The sequence below is a fragment of the Pinus tabuliformis genome, chromosome 5_2, assembly GCF_031772625.1.
Source record: "Pinus tabuliformis cultivar Carrire ecotype Pingquan chromosome 5_2, CPIR1, whole genome shotgun sequence".
NCBI classification, from domain to species: Eukaryota; Viridiplantae; Streptophyta; class Pinopsida; order Pinales; family Pinaceae; genus Pinus; species Pinus tabuliformis.
The window spans coordinates 275645253-275670794 of NC_142306.1; the positions used below are offsets into that span (position 1 = coordinate 275645253).

At 36.9% G+C, this 25542-nt stretch overlaps 1 pseudogene; it reads right to left on the bottom strand.

Annotated features, from left to right (window-relative positions):
* Window positions 1–1230: 1230 nt before the first annotated feature.
* The window catches only part of LOC149158583 (coatomer subunit alpha-1-like), a 48554-nt pseudogene continuing 24242 nt past the window's right edge, over window positions 1231–25542 (bottom strand).

Genomic DNA, 25542 nt, shown 5'->3' on the forward strand with positions numbered 1-25542 from the left:
GGTAATAAAAACATGTTTAGAAAGTAGTTCCTTTTCTTTATACGCCAAGTTTGGTCCCTTGGATCCTAATATAATATGCATTGAGTTTAAAACGACCTTGCCTCCAAAGAAAAAGGAAGACCAAAGAGTCCTAGATGTTGAAGCCCTAAAGGCCTTATAATTTGTCCTTGAGATGAAGTGGTGTTTGGCTGCGAGGTTTAGTTTGAGATTAGGAATGAGGCCACATGGTGTAAGTTTCCTAGGCAGCGTGAATATAATATAACCCACTACTAAATTTTCAGCATATAGACAGGTAAATATACAAATAATGCAAATCTAAATTGTGTCATAGCTTTCCTTCCTGCTGTGAGTCAATTGCATTAAAACATGCCTTGGTTTCAGCATATAAATGACACCTTTTCAAGTGCATGTAGCACAAACACTTGGCTATAGAATTTCCAAGCCTTTCTAGTGTAAAAGTGATGTTACGTTCTGAACTTAGAATACCCGTGTAAACAAAGATAGAAACCCAAATCTAAAGCCCTATGGCCAACATACAAGTATAGACATGAATACTGTTATATAGATGCAAACCAATTCTTTTAATGTAAAATAGTTTTCATTCAAACACATAACAACTTCAAAGTTATAAATTTTGAGTCATAATTAAGAGAGTATTGTTATTTCCAGGCATTAAGAAAATTCACGAATGTTTACTTTGCATCTATAGTCATCATCAAAAGAATAAACCAACTTTGTTCTGCATGTACAAGAAAATTCATTCAGAAAATTCATAAAAATTTAAGTCTCTTGTCCAGCCAATTAGGGCCAGTCTGTACTGGTTAGGTACCAGTCTAGTCAGCAGGCTGTTTCAATACCATGCCCAGTCCAATGGGGCGATTTGACCAGTTCTGATTCTAACAGGACCTACATATGAAAAAGCATTCAAACAATTGCATTGCTTTCTGGTGTTGAATAATAAGACCCTAGTGCCTGTTTCTACTCAGACAAACCACTAGAACACTTGCATGATAAAGATAGGATAAACACCCAGGGGGTTCTATCAAAAATTCTCGAGACCTAAAGCTAAATTACTGGCACTTTTCATCGTCTGAGACTGAGAAAGGGAAGCAAAAACACAGACTGAAATTTCAAATTGTCAAAAATGAAAAAACATGGAAAGTTTTACTTCTACTATCACTTCAGTGATCAATAAACAGCCTCCTCCAGTCTCTTAAGAAGACCCTCAAGTCTGTCCAAGACTTGTTAGTGATTGTCCTGCCATATCTCTCAACGTGGCTCTCAAAGGTAGAGAGTGCAATATTGATATGGAAATATGCATGGGTAATGAAATTTCTTGAAATAAAGATGCACATTTAGCACCTAGAAACATCGGAACCCACAATGGAAAGCTCACATATAGGGCAGATATTTCGTTGTATGACTGGAACAAAGCATGTTGTACAATATGGATAGGACACATCCTTCTGATTGACCATGGTATATAGGTGTAAAAGTTGCTGCACCACCAACAAAAGGATTTCTGAAGTCAAAATCATAATTCAATTTTTTGGCATCCTGCAGCTGCCTTTCACATGTCTGCAGAACTTGTTGTACCTTTGTTGAATGGTTGCGGGGGTTCACTTTCCAATAGTCATCAAGCAAAGTTAGCTGTTGTACTAAAGCTCCATCCCTTATAACAAACACCCATGGTATTCAGCAAAGCCAACCTTAAATGGAATTTTTGAAGGTTGCTATGACTAAAATAAACTGCAAGCTCTTTCTGTTGAACAGTATCATCCTTAACTTCCTTTCTCTTGAACTGCATCTAAAGATCCAGAACACAACCGCAAGCTCACATATAGCACATAGATTTCCCTTTATGATTGGAATAAAGTGTGGTGTACAATGTGGACAGGACACATACTTCTGACCACGGAATAGAGGTGTAAATGTTGCTCCAAAAAAAAGAAAAGGATTTCTAAAGTCATAATTCAGTGTTTTTTGCATCCTGCAACTACCTCCCACATGCCTGCAGAACTTGCTGGGCCTTTGTTGCATGGTTTGCAGCGAGCTCATTTGCCAGCAGTTATCAAGCCAAGTTAATGGCCCTGTAGAGTTCTGTGCAGGGGGGGCGACAGCGTGAACTTGCTACAGCAAGGCGGTTGAGGACTAAAGGAGTAGGCCAAGGCTTTGAAGCCTGCTACAGGAGGACTGAGGAAGTAGACCATGGCCTACAGGACGTAGCTAAAGAACTGCAAGATGGGTAGATTGCTGATTGAGTGTACAGGGGGCATGCCAGGAGGGCTGCCAAGTCACTACGAGTAGTCCAAAGTGTCCAAGGAGTTGGTTGTTGGAGCTGCTAAAGGAACAACAGCTATTGCATGTTGGGACTTCAGTTTATAGTTTATATAGAGCTAACAGCTGTAAGTATTGTTTCGTATTTGGAATTTTGTGCAGGGATTGTAAAGGGCCATTATCCCTAGTGAATAGAAAAGAAATTATCACTGGTGTTTTATTTCCAACTGGAATGATGATATGGTGAAGACCTTGTTGTTGTAGTTAAATGTACTGAAAAACCAAGCTTTTATGTTTTGGAAAACTTGAATTTCCCTAGCAAACACCTATGGTGTTCAGCAAAGCCAACCTCAAATGGACTTTTTGAATGTTGCAATGAGTAGAATAGGCTGCAAGCTCTTGTTGTTCGACAGTATGATCCTTAACTTCCTCTTGACCACCATTTGAAGACCCAGAACACATTCTTTAGCAATTCCAATCAATTTCTTCACCTTCTCAACCTCCTAAAAGAAATCTACATCAATAACTTGAATTGCGTGCAAGATTGTAAGAAATAACCTTAATGCTTCACTAAACTTCCCATCTGTTGTGGCTTTGTAAGCTAACTTCCCATCTGTTGTGGCTTTGTAAGCTAGTCTAAGTTTCTCATCTAATAGAAAAAGCTTAAATACCAAAGCTCTTGGACCTCTGACAATTGAGCTAACAGTCTCACTCTAGCCTCCCTCTATTGCTAAGAAGACCACAGTGCAGAAACAAATGTAGGGAGGTATGTATGGCTGCCAATGTAAAGATCCAAAAACAAAGGTTTTAACTTTCAATGGAGTGAAATTCTTAATACCAAGTTGTTGACTTGAGAGCTGCATCGCCATATTAATGTTACTAGCAGCTGCATTCTCACCTGCAAGAAAAGATTTTCTATATCCATATTTGAATTACTGGCATACGTGGTGATGGTGTAACTAATGACATTATGAGTTGTACCTGCAACATTTGCAGCTTAGACATCTGTAGGGGGGAGGTTCAAAGCTTCTACATCCCATCCTACCTCATCGTCATTATCTCCTCTCACTTCTCTATCATTGACCACTACAACCTCGCCATTTTGTTTTTCAACTCCAAAAGTGTCAAGGTCTTAACGCCTATTGGCTGCAGCTCCTTCATCCTCTTCTTCATGGACTGCACCCCCTGCATTATCCACCCCACCAGAAGTGTCAAGGTCTTAACCCCTATTGGCTGCAGCTCCTTCATCCTCTTCTTCATGGACTGCAACCCCTGCATTATGCAACCCACCCTCAAAAAGGCCTTTGGTAACCCTCAATAACAGTAATTCACAATTGCGAAAAATTGATGGAGGAGGCACTATAAGTGATGATTTCTTTCCAGATGGCAGAGTGGGCAGATTGCTACCTAACAATTAAGTACAAGCATATCAGCAATCTCTGTAAGCCCATGAACTGCTGCACAAACATATGGGCATTGTGAAACTAACCCATAACATCAATTTATATTTATGCAATCCCCAACATCTTCAAAAACTTATCAATATTGTCCATGACAAGATACAAAATGAAAGCCTTTCAAAATTCTTTAATCTTTGGTAAGAATATTCAACAATGGCAGCATTTCCTTACCAAAGGGCCTCAGTTCCAAGTGTATACCAGTGACCTTAACATCTCTCTGTTTTGCAGAAGCAACATCAATTTGATTAGTTTCACCCTACACTGCTAAGTTAAATCATGCCTTCTCATCTTTGAAAAAGTGAAGAGTCGCTTCTGGGAAACCCTTCAGAAGCAGCTAAGCAATCACTGCCTGTCCACAAATCAATTCCTAATCATGCTCATAACATTGTCATACTTCCTTTTTATCACTGCCAGCTTGAATATATACTCATGCAAAAATCTGTATGACACGGTTATTTCCAACTCATTCATGCGATTGACAGAATTCTCAGACACCTTCATTATACATACTTGAACATCAAGTGTTCCAATAAGGCCACCGTTTCTGTTTGGAAGACAACAAAACACAATTGTCACCCCGACCACCACTCTTAAGTTTTAACACAAATAATCTTATGCAGAGAACAATGTACAAGCTCCTTGCTTCCAATGATCATTGCATGCTTGCTCAGCAAGGCTACATTTTCCATGTCATCTGACTAAATGTATTTAACAAATGGAATATGGAGGTCCCCAGGTACAATCCTCTGTTGCAAACCAAGGTTGTTGTTTTTTCTTCCTGCATTGTGTCACTCTTATGTCCCAGCACTATCTTCTGGGCCAAGAAGGTGGTTTTATGTTCCTGCACAGAAAATTGTATCCACAGTTACTGGACAACTAGACTTCTTGATCACCTTATTTCTGCGATTTTTATCACTTGGTTATGACTCATGTCAGTGACTGCCAATTGATTGCAAGTAAAAAAGGCAGCAGGTCCTCCAAGTCGCTGTCTTTTCTTCTTGCATTGCGTCACTTCTCCCAAGTCCCAACACTATCCTTTGGCCCAGGAATAAGTTCATATCACCCACCATCAACATCCAAACGTATTAGGACAACATTCTCCATGGGGCTAAACAACAATGATCATCATCCTTGATCCAATTCATGGATCCAACCCTTCTTATCTGTATAAGTTGAGAGTATTTTTGAGTTGCAAATTGATGAGAAAACAAAAAATGTTCATTGTTGCAGTATAGGGTGCCCTCATAAACAACAAAAGCAGATCTTTCTCTTTCTAACTTGAAAACAATCATCCCACGGTCATGCCCAGCAGCAAGAAGATTCATATCAAGATGTGCTACAAAGATCCAGAAGCAATCATGGTCTCTACGAAATGTTTGGACACCTCTACAATACTTGGATAGATCTCAAACTCAAATAATTTTATCTTCTAAATGTTAACAAAAATGTCGTGGCGTGGATGGAACATCACATGAGACATATAGTTCACATGCCCTCTTAAAAGTTAAAATATCCAACTTCCCAAGCTTGGTACCTGAGAATAAGAAACATACTAACTTTTCACAAGTGAATTATCTACAAATTTTTCACGTGCCCTCCTAAAGTATTCAACTTCCCAGGCCTTGATCTCTGAGAACAAAACTAACTTTTCACAAATGAATTATCTACAAACTTTTCACATGCCCTCTTAAATTATCCAGCTTGCCAGGCCTTGGTATTCGAGAACAAAACAAACTAACTTTTCACAAATGAATTACATGCAAACTGAGATGCTACTCAAGAAAGAGGAGTAACAGACAAAGAAGGAAAAAAAAAAGAAAAAAAAAAGGTTAATATATCTCTAATGAAATAGATATAACTTCACCAAGCAATTGAATCTGCATGCCATTCAATCTGCTTGGTGACCATCTGCTCCTGACACAATCAATGCAAGCTGGGATGAAAAGCAGCAGCCCAGTTCACTCCACGGTCATGACATTCCTAAACATATTTGACAATAGCATCACCCTCTCCAAAAACATCTGTGTTCATTTGTGTTAACCTTAATATCATCAGCATACGGTTTTCCTCCTCGGAGCACAAATATCCCATACACAATCAGTCTGATACAAGGGGCTTCAAATGACCAAATCTTCCTTATGATGAAAAGAAACACACATTACACAAAAAAATGTCGCCAGTAAGGTCAGATACAAGTTCAAGATTACCAGTTCCATATCATTATTGTTTGTTCGTCATTGGCATTGACAATCTAAGGATACTCATTGTGGAACTTAACTCTCCGGATATAGGCAGCGGTGCATATTGTAGTTCCATATATTGATCTTAAAGACATTCCCTGTAACATTAACAAGTAAATTGGAGTTATAACAACTTTTCATAATTGTATTTTTTACTGTTATGTCAGATGACTTGTAGTTAATATCATTTACAATCGAAGGCACTACTCTTTAGATGTCATAAATATACACGTACAATGTCTACATAAGAAGCTACATGGTTGGGTAGCTTCGCTAAACCTACCAATTCTAAAATAACTTTGTTCCTTGGATGGGAGAGGGTGGGATTTTTTCTTGCAGCTCTCCTTTGGCTAAGTGGTTGCACTATGAGAAGCATTTCTAAGTCTGCCAAAATCACCAAGGACTTATCATCTGGCCCAATCTCCGCCCATTCAGAAGATTTTAAACTAGGTATAAGAGTTTGATTACCTTGCGACCTTTTTCCTTGCATGTAATTTCTCACCCCACCCTCCATCCAGTAGTGAGACTGATATATTCCTCATAGCTCCAAACAACAATTGACTCTATTCCTCATAGATCATGAAGAAGAGCTCCAAACAACAATTGATTCACAAACAGGAAAGATAACATTTTCTTCCCAGCCACCCAAGCTAGACCCAATTGACACCACTACAAAACTTGCCACTAGACATGTGTAATTTCTAGACATTTTACAATACAGAGCAAGTAAAGGTAATCTCCTAGTTGATCCATGAAAAAATTTTCAAAATACATGAGGGACTCACACACCACCAATGTGTTCAAGACCCTCTCCATGTCACCAAGGTGTTAGACACCCACCATTCCAGGATATAAAAATGTATCCATTGAAACCCATACCAATCGTCCAATTGATGGAACTACTGAAAAATGAACGTTGGTGATTAGTTTCAAAGCGCTTCTCAATCTCTGAAATACAAAAAAAAAGAGGTTCACATGGACTACAAAACATGCAATAAATATCCAAGCCAGTTGGCTTACCTACAGACACAAACACGGCTGAGCCTTGTGAAAATGTACTCCTCTAACCGACCCATCATGCTCATCAAATCTATCAATGTTCCCACCTGATAATGCCATTGTTAGTGTCAGTCTTTGCAGTCTTCCACCAATGATCAAATATGCTCTTATAAAGTGGTCTTGGGGTGTCGAAATCAAATTTTTGTCATTTTAGTGAGTCTTCAAGTAAAATTTGGTCACTAGGTATTAGGTCTAGGATTGTTTTCATTCCTTCCAAAGTTTTCCAAGTACTGGTCCATGTCATCATTCGACCGAGTGTGCCATCATTCAAAGAGTTGTCATCATTATTTCAGGTTCCAATGGGCCATTTTACACCTTGTTTGTGCTTCAGTTGTGCTTAAGGCTCATTTCCCTCTCCTAGGGTTTTGAAGGTAATTTTTCTTGGATGGTCAAATCATCAAAAAAACTTGTATCTTGATGTTCATACACCTTCCCCTATCCTTAATATACCTTCTTAAACACTTCCCATCACTTATATCCCTCAAATTCATCATTTTCCCACAAACCCTAGCCTACTGCTACAATTTAACACTTTTCTAGGTTAGGCCTGTGTTTTGCCCTTTTAGACCCCTTTCCCTCACTCAATCTTTGAAATTATACTTTCCCCTACTTCCTAACATCCCTCCCTACTTCCCAAAATTTTCTCAAGAAATTAGAAGCCCCTCATCCCCTTCATTTCCCTTCATTTCTACAAATGCCCTGTTCCACACATCGGGATAGGTTTTATTCAAATGATGTTTTTGAGCAAGAAAAGATGAATTTGAAAAAAGTGAGAGAGGTTTTTTCCCATAATAGACTCGAGAAAAAAAACCTCATTCAGTTTTTACACAGGTGTCATGGTTTAGGAGAAATGTCCAAAACATCATTTGCTTTGGGAGAGTTGCTGCATTTCTTAAGTGACTTTGGGAAAATCAAGATTTCTCCTAGCTGGATTGACCAAATGACTTGCTTGATGAGTAAAATAATAATTAGACACAGAGATATTTCCATTGAGCTATCATGAGCTCAATTTGGAGTTGAGGAAGACCTCCAAAAGTTGATTGAAACAAAACTCTGCATTTTGGCAGCCTCATTCTGCACATTTTGAGCAGTCTTGGGAGATTGGGCTTTTGATAGGGTAAATGAGCTCCAAATTGAAAAAGTAAAAATATTCTGGAAAGTAGACTCGACAAGCATTCCAACGACCTATCCCACGCCCAATTTGGACATCGGGAAGGCATTCAAAAGTTGATTTGAAGTCGGCGCTGCGCGTTTATCCAGGAGAGGTGCTGCGCGTTTCCTTAAGGCGCTGCGCACTTGACAGGCAACCCAAATTTTCAGTGTTTCTTTGGTTTTTCGCTTTTCACCTATGGGATTTTAATCTTTTCACTAATGTCATGTAAAATCATGATGTAATTAAAGTGTATTTATGTTACCTAGGGTAGATACATTAGATGAAAAGCTTAAATGAGATGATGAATCAGTTTGCTTCATAGTAGGAATGTTTTAGTTTCAGCATCATAGTCTTCAGCTATCTGCTCAACTTTTTGTGCAACTGACTCCTCCTCTCATGGAATTCGACCCCTGAGCCTAGGATTAGTTGTTTGGGGGTCTATATCATGTATCTTCTCAGTCATTGTGTGGGTTGGACTCATTTGGATGCTCAGAGCTTGATTGTACATCATTGTAAGCAGTTTGACAAGGAGATTAATAACATTTGCAGCTATTTCTATGGGATCCCTGTGGTATGGATTTTTAGCATAGTTTCTTCTTTTGTAATCATTTGTTTACATGTTTTATGTATGCCATCATTCATTTCATTGCTTCTTATTGAATGTTATCAAGTTTGATGGGTAGAATCCATTGTAACAATGCTCTGCCTTGGGAAATAATTCAATAATTCATGTTTTCTACTATTTGAGAAGGATCCATGATTGTCACATGCCCTCCTCAGCTCCTCATCAGTCTTAAACACCTCACACCATTAAGCCTAAAGTGCTAAAGCCTATGCCTACCTTGCCCCATAGAACACCCTGCATTTTTGACCTAATTTCCCAGACCTAAACTACCCAGCTCCATCTGATCCAACAAAACACCAACAAATTCAATCAAAACCTTTCGTGCTACTATAACTAGCCTAAAATCCTTTACCTGATCAAGTCATATTGACTGAGATCCTTATGGAGAGATCCCTCTCCCAGCCTAGTAGGGCTAGCTACTAGGCTAAGCTTGGTTTGTGGTTACCCTGGAATTGTCTCCCTTCAACCTGAGGTCAATCTAGGTGATAACAGCCATAACTGAATAACCCCACCGTGAAGACTGGCCAGGATCCATGGCCTTTTCATATAAAAGCTCAACCCCTTTACCCAGTTACTCTAGCACTCGAATTTGGTCGACATTGCAAATGATCTTCCAGCCTATATACCATAAAAGGGGTTGAATCAGCATACAGAACCGGTACAAACCCTAGACCAAACCCCACATGTAATGGCATGAACGATCCAAACCATTTTCCCCATATTTATGTGGTATTGTAGTGATGCATTATTATTTCTCCTTTAAGATTCTTATTTATAACAAACGTTTTGAGGCATTCCCCTCCTTTATGGGGAGAAATTGCTTAATGTGAATTTTATAGATGGCCTTGTTCTCACTACAAAGCTCATTCAGTCGTTTAGTGGATGGAATAGCACAATGTCTTGATATCGTCACTACATCAACAAGCATCATGGTTAATCAAGAAAAGATAGGGGCCTTTATTATTTGGGCAGGAATACTTTCTAGATTGGCTTGTCAATTATGGGATTATTGTTTCTTAAGAGAACTTAAGGAAGTATTGAATAGTTCAGAGAATTCCTTCTTTCATGTATGAAGGCAGTTGTTTACCTTTGGACACATATTAATGGAAAGTGTATTCTGTCTCCATTTAAGAGATTTTTGGAATTGCCTTGCACTATATTATAATCAGTATTTTGACCTTTAATCAAAATGAACGAGTACATCTTCCACAATTTTCTAGGGTTCTAACATTAGAAAATACTCTGACTGCATTTGATTTCGTGTATAAAACGTATTTTCCCATTGGATGTTACATGGTATTTCTGATGCCTGCCTCTAGTATTGTTGTCGTCTGGAGTCAATGAGTTTACACCGGATTCTTTGTTTAGAGACTTGATGTGTTTGGATGTTTCTAATATTGTGTAATTGCAGTGATGAATGGACTGAGTTTGACCCAAGTAATGGTACAAAACTTTTGTTTAAGGTCCATTTTTGTCGATTTAACTTCATCCTATTGCCATTGAAAAATTAGAGCCTTCAAGGTCATGCACATTTGATCCAGAAGACCAATAATACTTACAAATGGTCGTTTCTCATTAAAAAATTGAACACACAGTGAGGGGAATTAGAAAGATGGAACCTGATTGTTTTATAGTGGTCCACTCACTATAAGTAACGTCTTAGTCTCTTAGAATCTGTTTATGAAATATAATGCCCAGAAATTGATACACAGACACAACACTTCATAACGGTGCTTGTATCACCATCAAACCCTAAACCCCATAAGCTGAGTGGTCAGAGCAGCCAGATCTTGTTTATGACTAGGTTGAGGAAACATCCTCTTGTTGGTTTCGAGATCATTTTGACCTATATCATCGATCATTCCAAAGTGCACCTTTTCCAGGCCCCAAAATTGTCCCTCAGTGTTGACTTCATGTGGATTTGTTAGAGGTTCGTTGTCTACATTTCCTTTTAAAAATCTAGTGCATGAATGATTGTCCAGATGTTCATGAAGAAGAGAACATCTTTGCATTTGATGTGGTCCAGAGAAATTTTTTATTTGGTCAAGCCTGTATTCTTCATCAATTATTTTCTTGACATCGTTTTCATTCTTGGCACTGTAGTTGTATATGTCATCGAGGGTTTCATTACAGGTTTCATCAATATCCTGGGCTGTCCAACTTTATTATTGTCAATAATAGAGCCATCTAGAGGTGGAAATGGATCTGTATGACTGAAAGCTTCAATAATTGTGTGTTTATAACATACCCTTTTTTCGTCTACCAAGGAATATCCATCACATATGTCAATAACATTTTCTTCTAGATGAGTATTGGCAGTAAAAGGAAGAGACTTCCCTATCCCATCAGGCTTGAGGAATAAATTCAGATTGTAGGCATAAAAAATAGCAGTACTGTCGGATTCCATGATATAGGATCTTTGAGGATTGAACTATAATATTAATTGTTTCTTCATTCAAATAATAATAATGGTCACATTATTACTTTGCTGGCTTTGAAAAACCTTTTGAGTTTATTGACCTCAAACTGTAGGAAATCATGATTTCTTCCATTTATTTCTTACATGATCATGATTAAAATCAAAGTGCAACGTGGGGGTTACATGACTCCTCAAACTCACAATGAAATGTTGAGGTGCCAAGTATATTACCATGAAAGTCTACAGCTCCCTTAATTTCAGTGTCTATGAAAATAGGATTAGTGTGATTGAACTATATTTCTGTGACCTCAAAAGTGTTTTCAGGATTTAAATTATCAGCAAGGGAAGCATGATCTTCATCATCCTTTTCATATGGTTGATCTTTTGGGGTAGAAACATGGTTTCTACCTGTCTAGAACTGCATTTGGGTTGTATCATTGGTGGAAATATTAAAAAAATCTTCATTTCCTCTCTTTATCACTTTGTCATGTAGGAAATCATGACTGGCATCGTCACAATGGTGAAAACTATTATCATGCTCCTTGTTTTCATGCTAATCATTCATAGAATCTAGGACAGATACATCAACACATAGTTGTTCTTTGATGAGGATGGGGTTTAATGTGGGGCCACATTGGTCACAAGTAGCCTGTCCATCAAGAACTAATCTTGTGAATTTGGAGGGTCTTTTCAGTGATACTGTTATCATCTTCAAGAGAAGTGGGAACTTCTTCTTCTTGTACGTCTACTACAAGGTCTTCAAAGGTATTTTCATATCATCGGAACCCAGGGCCCCAACGCTTGAAAAAGCCCTCAATTAGACTAGCAATAGAAGATATTCCCTTTAGACTACCGGATCTAACCCAAGCCTTTTGTTTTTCCTCAAGATAGTATAGAATTAACCTCATGCATAACGTATATATATTCTTTTGAGAAGAGTATATATATTCTTTTCAATCCATGTCCTTTCCTTGCAGGACCTTGAGAGGGGTATATAGATTCTTCTCAACGGAAAATAGATTCTGTTTGTATGATTGTTTATGATCTAATCATCTGCAGAATATCATAGTGCAAGGATTGTTAGGGGATCTATATTCAAAAGAAGGCTTGAGATAATATCCACTATCAAATCAACCAAGGGTAGGCTTAAAATATGAAATTGAAAAACATTTTACTTCCTAATTCTCCCTACAAAAGAATTTTCAATTGCAAAGACTAAGCACAAAGAATATTGTGTGACTAGTCTTTGACCTTGGGTAAGCTAGCTGCTACCCTCTCAAACATGATCAATGATGATGGTAAGTCTTGGGATTACACAGATTCCAGTGCGAATTCTATAATGCTACCTAGTACTTTGTCAATCTAAACATTTTGTATAGGTTTACAAAGAATCCATCACAAGAGCAATCATTGAGAACCAACTTAAACAAAGGTATTATCAAGTTTATACCCAAACCCAATGATTCCAAAGTGACTATGAGCTGGAAACCTATCACTCCGTTGAATGTCGCATGTAATAGTCTTACCAAAGCTCAATGCTCATTATCAAGCATATTCTCATGATTATTATCAAACTTGGGCAGACTTGTTTCATCAAAGGGTGATTCATCATCGCCAATATTATTGCAGTCTGTGAAGGCATGGAATGGCCCAGTCATTATGGCCATAACATCCTTGTCATCAAAACCAGCTTTGAAAAAACCTACGTGATAGCGTGGTATCCCTTTATTCTACCTTTTGCATTTGAGCCAATTTCTCTAAAGGCTTTTAAGATATTATTCACCAAGACCTAACCTTGCCTCTCTCTTAAAGAGTGTAAACCAGAGTTAATCCTTTTCCGATCAAGTTGTCAAACAGAGGCCAGTGTATGTCTGATATCTCATAGGGTCAAGCAAGGTGTCATTAAAATGGATTCATCTGCACAAACCATATCCAAATAATCTTTTGAATGGGCTAAAACTCATTGTTCTAGATTGGAGTCAATTGATAATGTGTTATAGATTACTTAGGCATTTTCTGCAAGGCCCTTAGCTCTAAACATAAAATGAGTGAAAACCTATTTCTACAGGTAGAGCTCAAAAAACATGCCCGATTGACTTAAAGGTAGAGCTCACAGAAGATGCCAGATTTACTTAAAACACAAGGGTGGGTTTGGGTCAAGTCAAGCCAGATTTTTAAATTCCTAGGAATTCCTTTTATTTTCAAGAAACATGTGAGGAAAATGGGATATGCTTATTCAAATGTGGGAAAATAATTTTGGTAAATGGATTTATAAGCCCAAGACCTTAGCAGCATGATTTCAGATCTGTGCTAAGTGTTGGCTTCTATGCATGTTATTCTTTATTGTGGGTGCCCTTGGTTGATTCTTTGTGCCAATTTTTACGGGGGGATGGGTTTCAACTTTTCGTAGATTCAAGAACCTTTAATATAGATGGAGGGAATGGAGTGGCTTTGGTATTCCCAGGACATCTGTAGAACTGTGGTTGTGTGTACCTTTAATGTATTTGATGACCACTGTAAATTTTTGCAAGAAGGAAATCCAGTTGAAATGATGTCTTTGGTGCACCTTGGAGTGGATTTGAAGGAATTAGAAAGGCTTATGATATAAAATGATAATTGTCTCTTGTCCCAATAATTTAAGTTATTGATGTTATGCATAACAAATGTTGTTATATTCGATATTCTGCCAACATGCCATGCAGATTTTGTTTTTCAATGTGTATTCATGTATTAATTCAACTGTTTTAAAACTATTTTATGTGATCAATGATATGCAGAGGCACTTTCATGGGTGCTTCAGATCCTAAAAGGCTAAACTTGCATACACAGGAGTTTATATATAAAAGTGAAGATATGACAGGAAGTAAATTTTATCATTCTCTAATAACCAACTAGGGTTTTGGTGAACAACCTTTTGAAAATATGGTCTAATGGTTCTTATGTGTATTTGTATTCCTGTAGCAGGATAGTTCCAATAGGATTTGATTTAGACAACTTCCAAGAAAGCCATTAAGGTAATTTTTACATGTGTTAGCTACAACTACATACTATTTTAGCACACTTTGTCTTGATGCTCTTTGTTTGTCACTAAGGATTAATGAGGATCACTGTTTCATTGATAGCTTTGTGCACAAACATTAATGATTAAATAGGTTATTTTAATGATACCACAGTTGTGCATATTTGTTGTGATTACCCTTTTGTTCCCAAAATTGGTTAGGTCTCACCAAAATCATCCTACACCTTTTTCATCTTTCCACTTTATTTTCCCCGGCAAACAATTCCCTATCTAATGCATAAGGTTTATGGTGGGTCACACCATCTTTAATGACGAGAATGTGTGTCATACATTATGACAATCCTGTTTCTTGTGTCACTTTATTATAGGTGACATATCTGTCAGAGGTTGACTGCAACCAGGAAAAGCCATTTTGGGATCTTGTGATTTGATGTGAGCTATTATAGGAAAGGTCCTGAAAGGCTTGCCTTGGTTCTGTTGTTAAAATGTTAGGTCAGTAAAGTAATGGTCAAATTTTGAAATTAGTGTACATGAAACAATCATGTGTGGTGCAATTTGAGGGTCTGTAAAATGGCAAGTCAATAAGAGGACAAACTTGGCTACATATGTGGTGAGAGAGAGATTATAGGAAGTGAAAGGTTATTGGGCAAATAAAGAGTCATAGGAATTGGAATGTTTAGTGTTAAAAGCTCTATTATGTGTTCATGTGCTTCCAAATCCATTTTCTTTTGCTCTATATTTGTAATAAAATTGTCAGTGTCTCATTTTCATAGTATTTTTGTCTTATTGAATGATCTATGTGATCCAGTTTCAGTGATAACATGATGCTAATTTGCTTCAAATTTGACCTGGCATCAGAGCTGAAGCATGTGTTTTTGGAAAGCTGAAGATGGATAGCTTTGAAATATCTACATTGAGAGCAACACAAATCACGAGTTAATTCATAGTGACATTTGTGGTCCTATCTTAACAAAATCACTTTGAGGAGCAATCTACTTAAGCATCTCTGCCATGTGAGCCCTGGAACTCTTGTTTCTAGGAAAAAACAAACTGTAAAAAATAACAGTTTCTGGGAATCTATTGAAACTGACTCTGTAGCAATCCCTAATCACTATAAAGACCTAGATACACCTGTCATCAAATATAGACCCTAAGATATATTGACTGCTCAACAGATTATGAATCTCAACAATAGATTTTATTCAAGGTCGAATATGCCAGATGAAGGTATTGTACTTCTGGAAAACTGAAGCCCATACATCATCAAGATGTGCCCTGATTGTCATACATAATCATACTAATAGTAACATATGCTGACTTCCCAGGATATCAAAGAAACTGCTTTAATATTCTATTCAGTTGTAGACATATGACAAATACTTTGAAAACCTTGGTAGCTTTGCCTAAGCTATTAAGCAGGCCTTCAAACTTCTGATCAGCAAGTCTTCCATCTTTCATCTTCTCCCACATGCATCTTGTCATATGAGTTATCAATACTGTAAATCAGCTATACAAAATTTTGACAAATCTCACTCAAAGACAAACCCTAGGCACCACCGAAAACATGACTCTCAATCTTGATGTGCATTATACTACCCTGCAATCGTTATTTCACAATTGTGTATGCAGTAGTACTGACTCATGTATAGTGATCTCAATGTCAAGACTTTCACAATTCTCAGCCTTTGCAAAATGCATACAACACCTACTCTCAACAAATGTAACTATCTGAAAGTATTGTCAATAGAATATCTGGAGAAGCAATTGAAGTGACCTTTTGAGCTATTGCTTTAGAGACAATGACTTGATATTTGAATCTCCAGAAGGGATATAGCAATATTCAATAGTAGTAAGCCACCAATCAACTATGGATGATCAAGTGAACAAGGTAATCATCATATTGTTCCAAGGGTGATCTTCACATGATGAAAAGCTTAGGACATACTACCTCAAATTATATTCTTCAGATTTGAGCCACAGAGGTATTTCAACTAATAAAATTAGATATTCAAAGATTGACACAATACAAGGTTGTGATCAAATTGAACCCCATATGATGCTTTTGTCATTTATCTTCATCCTCAGGATTGTGCCATTTATATTTATATGATATACCAGCAGCTACAGGGTTTACTGTGCTAAAGACTTAACCTTGTCAATGTTACTTCTATGCAAGGTTCATGTCAATTTATAACCAAGATCTAAGGAGATATGTCATAGATACTGATTTCAGGGCACTGAGATAAGGTCGTATTACAGGAGCAAGCTATCTCTGGCTAGAACATAGTTTAGACAGCTTCAAATAATAATCACAGGTGCAAGCTTGATTAGTACGAAGTTGATGAAATCTAAATTATGTTATACTACGAGGTTACAACAGTACACATATGTTATAGATAAGAATTGTAGTCACTATCATGGGATTTGTAGAGTATCAATTTCCATGTGTCATATCTTATCCATCGTATCATGGCCAATATGGAGTTTGAACGGACTATTTTACATATCAAGGTGTTGTGTAGACATAATGAGTCATTGTCATGCGACTGGAGAGATCTGTAGTGATTCTTATGAACACCAGGCAGGCCAGAGTTTATAGAATGCAAATCATAAAATGTGAGTCATAGAAACAATGTAGGTCAAGGATCTTAAAGGGCTGAAACACTTCTGTAATGATGAACTGAGATAATGCCAATTATTGAGAGGGTTTGATGGCAAACTGTTACAACCTTCTTTCTTTGCTCCTGGACCCCTACATGACTGTGGCCTTCCTCCAAACACCTCTGTTCCAATTTGCTGATGGTTTGGACTATTATTCAAACAAAAGATAAGAGTCACAGTCTCCCATCCAAGTGATCCAAGGCCTGCAGCCTCCTGCCAGCATTTCAACCTCCCGTCCAAGGCTGTCAAGGCCTGCGATCTACTTGTAACACACAGCTAGGGCTGTGGCCTGCTGTAGAGAGAAAAATCCAACTATGACAAGCCCAAAGATCATGAAGAACTCGCTCTCGGATGCATCTTCCTCCTTGCTGCAGTTTGGACCTATGAGAGATTACAAAGCAGTCCCAAACACATGGAAGAGTGCTTGACCTAGCTGCGCTCTAGCCTAGGCATATGTGGCCTAGAGAGAAGGATTTTACACCCTCCAAATTGCTTACCAATAAGTTGTTGTAGCAGCCCTCTTTCCGTGGCTTGTAATAGAGATGCAACACACCAAATGGCACAGAAAAATACCCAATGAGCATACCTCTGACTGCGGCCCTATCCAATTAGAAACTCACTCTCATAATCAAGAGTTAAACCTCCCAGACAATCCTCTAGCCTCCACCCATGGTGCCTCAGACCTACGACTCTCTCCCAAGGAAACTGCACCCTAAATAGAGATAAACATCTTCATAAACTTGACTCTTGGCACCTACGTCCTTGCCTTAGATGTCCACCTTTTTCAGAGGCATGGATGATGCACTTGGATGTGTCGAAATGTGGTGAGAGGACACCTCTATATACACAATTCGATGGGGGCTCATGGGACGTGACCATTAGGCTTGATGAGTCGACATAAGGATGAGGCCGACCTTATAAATTTACTTGAGAGAACATACATTCGAAAACCCATTTTCCTTATCCAAGTTTGGCGATCTTTAGATCGATTTTGGTCTTATCGAAGAGAGGAATTTAATGTTGCAATAATCTTTCCCGTAGGAGCTGTCCAAAGTGGAATTTGGCTCTATTTTCCAATTTTAACAAACCAACATGATGGAGTCTAGCTAGATTAACCCTCCAGTTGTGCAAAGAAATTTTGGGTTGACAGACTTACCTTTTATAGGACCTAGTTCATTCTAACAAATGAGAAATGCTTGAGAATCAGTGCCATGTGTCATTTTCAAATGCTGCAATGGATTATGAGTTCTCCGACAATGTTCTCGAGGCAATTGTTACAAAAATAACAAAAAATTATCTTTGGTCATTTCATAGAGATTGTTTTCCTTTAGAAACAGAGAGAGATTGTTTTTACAATACCTTCTTTTGTTTGTGGCGTGTAAGTAGATCTTGAGAGTAATATAGAATAGGAAAACTAGTTGGTCAGCTTGTGATAAAGGTGAGTAACTGCTTGGACACCAACTTCTAACCCTACCACATTCTTCTAAGAACACTAGATCCAGAAATATCCAAGGCTTCAACTACACTGATTATGTCATAGAAGTTGGAAGAACCAAAGATGCCATGGATGTGTAACTGTTAACATTCTGAAGATGATAGCACGTGTGTCTTTCAAGGTTCATCGCCAATCATAGTGAAAACAACACATTTTACTTCTAATATAGTTCCTTAGTCATGGATATCAATCAAGCCTAGTTAGCCTTACTTGCTTGGTAAGGAGATGAGGCTTCATGTTTTCCATCCTGCTTTCCCCAAAGAAAGTTATTTTTCCAATCTAAAGTATTCATTACTTTCCCCTTTTACAAGCAAACACTTGGTGAAAAAAGGATTTCACACCTGGGAGTGTTTTGTAGGATAAAGGGAAAGGTGAGTGGGTATCCTAGTAGTAGTTGCATTGGTCTTATCATCATTACAACACTTTTCATATGGGTCTTCACAACAAAGAATCACCATTACACTTTGTTGATTTATAAGTAATGATTTGGCTGAGTGACTTGGTGCAAAGTCACTACGATATATGTCATTTGTAGATCAAGAAATGTCAAAAGATTCTCCTTGTATGGATCATACTAGAATAACTGAATTGTTTCAGAGATATGGGAATGACGACCTTATATTGTTTGACCTGTCAGAGATAGCAGACCAATGCCAAAGAAAGAAATTACACATTATATATGATAAGTGGGATCACCCATGACAATCTTTACTTCAACCTAATCTAGATGAATTCAAGGGGCCTGCTCTCATAATTACTTTTGAAGAGACTGTGCTAAGTATGGAGGAAATATGCATTCTCCATCTTAATCCTCCATGGAAACTTCGAGGTCAAACCCTTAGCTATGGTTCAGGCTTACTGAGTTGTTACCTGCTATGTGACCTTCCATTGATAGTTTATGATGGATTTCTTTATTTATTTGATCCTTTGGGTTTGGTCCTTAATATGTCTTCGAACCCTGGTCATTTTATACCTTCAAGATCACCAAGTGCAAAAATGTATTATTTACGAGGTAAAAATTTGCCTGGGAGAGTCCAAGATCAATTTCTTCCACTTTCTGTTAGCAAAACTCTTTCTTGGGGATCACCTGATTCTACAATTATTTGTATGCCTTCGAAGTCTAACTCTACAAAATACACTGTTGAAAGTGGTGATCAGATAATCAAATGATTATTTAACAAATTTAAAGATCATGGTTTTGTTGTATTGTTGGTTTTTATATCAGTTGAACAGGTGTTATTATCAACTCGGGAAACAGGATTATAATTTCCATGCTAGAAATATGTTGTCTTTGTGGGTCCCACATTTTCCATTCTAAGGAGTTTATTTCCTGAAAAAAAGGTGGAGAAAATTTCAAATATCAAATCTATTTAGTAGCTCAAGTGTTGCGACAAAATTGCATACTATAGATGTATGCATAGTTGAAGATGGGAGCGAAATTACTGACAAATGGCTTGTTGCCATTACCCTTGGCTCCGGACAGACAAGTGTGGCATTGGACAGGAGGTATATGTCTTACAACTTAGCTCAAATTGCTAGTGTTGCTACAAATGTGTCCCAAAATGGAAAAACTGTGAGGGTTTGTTTAGATAATTACATCTTATCCCCCCTTCCATTGAATTTCTTAGTCAACATGCTAGTGACGATCATTGTATGTTTTCTTATATGCCACATTGTGGGGCGATATCTATTTGAAAATGAAGCCTTCGTAACTGCTTTTAAAAATAAACATGACACACACAATCAAATTATTGCCTCTTGGAATAAGGAATTGATGGCTTTTGTTCACCATTCCTATGTGGAATTAATGGTGGAATTTCAAAGACTTAGAAAGGATCCTTTAACTTCACATGTGGACTTATCTGTTGCTCAAGTTGTGAGTGGGATCTTGCAGATATCTACTGATAAATTTTATTCATTTTGGCCACAGGAAGCCTAAAAGACTATCTCTTAATCAACTTCCATCTATTGAAGGTTTTATGAGTACTTCGAAAATTCCAGATGTTGAGTGGCAATGTCTGATAAAGGGAGTTATAAGGTCTTTTTACTCACATCTTGTTGAACTACTTGTTTGGAAAAAATGTTGTTGTTTGCTTGTGTTTCTGCTATGCGTAAATCTAACACATGTTAGATTTTATTCACCTTGCAATGTTGTTATTGACAACATGCTTCTATTTTGGCTCGAAGAAATCTAGCATGCACTAGATTTTTTTTCACTACAATGTGGTTGTTGGCAATATGCTTTTGTTTGTTCTAGAAGTAGATATTACCAGGTGCTAGATTTCTTTTATCGAGAAATGTTATAATGTGTTTGTGATGGTGCTAGAAGGAAATCCAACATACATTAGATTCCTTTCACCCTTCTATGAGTTTATTGACAATGTGGTTGTATATGCATTACAAGGAAATCTAGTGTGCACTAGATTTCTTTCGCATTGCAATGTTGTTGTTTGCAATTCAATTGTTTGTGCTAGAAGGGAATCTAGTATGCGTCACATTTCCCTCACCTTACAATGATTTTATTGGCAATGTGCTTGTGATTGTGCTAAAAGGAAATGTAGTATGTGCTAGATTTCTTTTTCCCTAGAATTTTGTTGGTAATATGTTTGTGTTCTTGCTATAACAAAATCTAGCATATGCTAGATTCTTTAGCCCTACAATGTTGTGTGTTTGTGTTTGTGCTAGAAGGAAATCTATCACACACCGGATTTCTTTTGTCTTGCAATGATGTTTTTGGCAATATGCTTGTTTGAGCTAGAAGTAAATCTAATATGCGGTATGTTTCTTTCACCCTACAATATTGTTATGTGCTTGTGTTTGCGAGAGAAGGAAATCTAGCATGTGTTAGATTTCATTCACCTTGCAATGTTGTTATTGGTGACATGTTTGTGTTTGAGATATAAGTACAAATAGCATGTTAGATCTAATTCACCTTGCTATATTGTTATTTGAAATATGCTTATGTTTGTGATAGAAGAAAATATAGTATGAGATAAATTTCTTTTACCCTACAATATTGATGTTGGCAATATGTTTGTGTATGGTGGAAGGAATTCTAACATGCACTAAATTTATTTTGCAATGCACTATTGGTGTTAGAAACGTACTTGTGTTTGTACTAGAATAAAATCTAGTATGCAATAGATTTCTTTCGCAATGCAATATTGTTGTTGGCAACGTGCTTGTATTTGTGCTAGAATGAAATATAACTTGCATTGGATTTCTTTTTCAATGCAATATTGTTGGAAATGTACTTGTGTTTGTGCTAGAAGGAATTCTATTACACGTTGGATTTTGTTTGCCCTACAATTTTATTGTTGGCAATGTCCTTGTGTTTATGCTAGAGGTAAATCAAGCGTATGTTAGATATCTTCCACCTTGCAATGTTGTTTTTGACAATGTGATTGTGTTTGTGTTAGAAGAAACTCTAGAATGTTTAAGATTTCTTTTACTTTTAATGTTTTTGTGAGTAATATGCTTCTATTTATGTTATAAGGAAATTTAGCATGTGGTGGATTTCGTTCACCTTATAATATTGTTATTGGCAATGTGCTTGTGTTTGTGCTAGAAGGAAATCTAGCATGTGCTAGATTTATTTGACCATGTAATGTTGCTTCTAGCAATATGCTTATGTTTGTAGTAGAAGGAATGATATTGATTGTTAGCTTTCATTTGAGGTGCAATGTTGTTGTTCGAAATGGGCTTCTACTTGTGATAGAAGGAAAGCTAGCGCATTATATTTCCTTCATAATGCAATGTTGTTATTAGAAATATGTTTGTCCTTATGCTAAAAGGAAGGTTAGAATGTGTTAAATTTCCTTCATCTTGCAGTTGAAAATGTGTTCGTGTTTGTGATAGAAGTAAATCTTGCGTGCGTTAATTTTTTTTCGCAATGCAAAATTATTGTTGGTAATGTGCTTGTATTTGTGTTAGAAGGAATTATAGAATGCATTAGATCTTTGTTCTTGTGCCAAAAGGAAAAATATCAAGATTTCATCCTCACCAAGGTTAGTGCTCTGATATTGTTCTTGGCAGTGCATTTGTGATTATGCAAGAAGGATACCTAGCGATTACTAACTTTCTTCTAGACACCATTACACTTATGCAACCAATGCTCTAGGAGTGACATTGTTTAAATAATCACAATGGTTAGAGTTATAGCTTTTGATGTGCCTTTTTATTGAATTTGGAACAATTTATGAAGATCAATGATAGTGCAAAATAATCATATATAAATATATGTTATTGTTGGCACTACATTTGTGCTTGAGTTGGAAGGAAAGATAACGGTATAGCTTTCCTTTTGGCACATACACAATAATCCATTCATAATTATTTGATCCATGGAGAATAATGTGAGCTTTGTATAATTTTGAAGTTTATGAATAAATGTCTTATTGAGGTATACTATAATTTTCTTTCAATGCAATTTCTTTGCTTTTAGAATAAAAATGAGAATTATCTAGTATTTACATTACCAAAACTTTTATTTGGAAGAAAACCTCTAGTTTGGCTTTCGATTATCAAGTTCAAACATCAAACATCTTCACTAAGTGAAATATAAATATAATTTCTCCTTCTCATGGGGATTTTAGACATCTTATGTAGCATCGATCTTGGAATTTCTTATATTTTCCAAAGGACCATGTTTTGGTTCTTCAACTTCTACAAATTTCTTATGGTCATTATTCATAAACATGCATCAAGACTACAAGTGTCATTTCTAAAGTTAAATAGGAACTTGGTGGTTTGATATGAGGTTATATTTTTCATTCTATGATACTATCTACATCTCTAATTCCCCGGTCTTCATATATATATATATTTTGTGTAATTTGCATGTAAAGTAATTTTTGGTAGTAGGCACTAGATGGTGGGAAACAATGTTTCATTACATACGATATGACTACCATACTATTTAAATTATTGCATTTATATTACTTTTTTGTAAGTTATGTTTTTGCGAAAATATAAAGTCACACTTTACATGGTTCAACCTTTTAATTACATGTTACGATTTAAATTTTGTTACAAAATTGATACAAGCTACAATGGAAAATATAATTTTGGCAAAAGGGGACTATGTTGATCTCCTTATTAATGATTAGGTCATTGGGCTAGGAAGGGTCGAATTTGTAGAGTCTAGAACTTATTATGTCAGAGAAAGGGTTAATGCAAGTTATGTTACAATTTTGATAATTGGTATCACTCAACCACATTTGATTGATGAGGATGTTAATGAAGGGGACATACATCCATGGAAGATCATAGATTTGAGACACAACATAGGTAAGTCAAAATATTGAGGCATGTGTTAAATATTATTGATAGTATAGTAAATGTTTTATTGAATCAATACTAACCTTATTTACATTCGTTTATAGGTGCAAATGTTTCTTCTACATTTTCTATTGGAGACAAGGTAGATTTTCTGCAACATGGATTGAAGTTGGGTGAGGGCTCCATATTCAATACAAAGCTTGGGCATAAAGTGTGTAGAAATGTGGTAAATAAAGGATGCATAGTGGTTAAAATTGAGGTGTTAAAACATGATGCTCCTCTACCACATGCAACAGGATTTGAGCATACATTAGGGGGTGCTTTGGAATCTTATGAGATTTGGCCAGAATCAGATTTGGAGCCTCACTGTCATGATCATGCCATAAATATTCCCTAAGACAGGGTTAGATTCATATGTACAAAGGTTTCTCTTACACATGAATGCATGGGAACATACATGTGCATTGGCAACAGGTGTATGTTGTAGAAAAGATTGTCTTCAACATGTGGATAGGAAGGCCATTGCAGGTGCTAGGAAGGGTATGAGACAAATAATTAAAAAGAGGGAATTTGTCTTGAATTCACTCATGTCAAACACAGTCATGTGAAAGAGCCATGGCCATGGCCTGCCACCTATTGCTAGAAATGTAAAGGACATGATATTTAATGGGAATATTATTTGTAAGAAAGCCTAGTATATGATACATAAGATTCCTCAAAGCACATTCTATAACTACCAACGTTATTTCCAACATGAATAGATCAAAGCTATTCATGGTAACACCAACACATGCAAAGCATGAGCTCACACAAAGACATCCATAGAAATATTGCACAAAATTGTAATGGATAAGTCAAAATTTTCACCAAACCAAACACGTCAAGTTGAAGAAGGATGGAACATATTCTCCTTTAAGATTGCTTCCTTCGACTTACACACAAAATTATTTGTTAAAAGAGATCAATGACGCTCTTCAAAAGCTCAACCACCCATCAATATCACAATCAATAATGAGCAAGCTCTGGAATACTAAGTTTCGAGATGTGGCATTTTCAAAGAACCCCAACTTTAGTAAACGCAGTGACTGTATTGTGTTGAAAGCACAAATGAAGTCAGAAACTACAAAAGAGTTGGAAGAAAAGGCACAAGGTAGGTTGAACAAACATAACAAGATTGTTATGTGTGGAAGATAATGCTACTATGCCCACATAATTATGTTAGAGCGGTTTCCAGAGGAGTATTTGAGCATTATCCATGATAAAATGGACGAAAAAAAGACTTCAATCCCAAGGCTACGTGTCAAATCAAAATCTATTGCAGGAACAAATTTAGGTTTGTAATTGAAAGGTATGCTTACACATGGGCATAAGACAAGAGGTTTTGGTCATTTCTCTTTACCATTTGTACATATGGGATCACAATTTACTATTACATCCCTTGCAAAGTGCTTAAGGGACCTTGAAGACCCACAGATGGATATGTATGGTGATCCACTTTATGAAAGTGGAAGTTCAAGAAACCCACTTACAAATGCATTACTTGACACCTCTATTTACTCAAAATGTCAAGTGTACAAGGATGATTTTATATCTCATGGAAGATCAACAAGTCAAAATGTTGATTTTGAACCTCTTCCTTGACATTTGTTGTTACATTTGGACAATGCAGCAAGTGATAATAAGAATCGCTATCTTTTCATGTTTCTATCACTTTTAACTGCACTTGGTGTCTTCATCACTATTGAGGTTGGGTTCTTTCCTGTGGGGCACACCCATGAATACATAGATGGAACCTACAGAAGAATGTCTCTAACCTAAAAAGTAAAGATATATATTCTTAACCTGAAATGATGG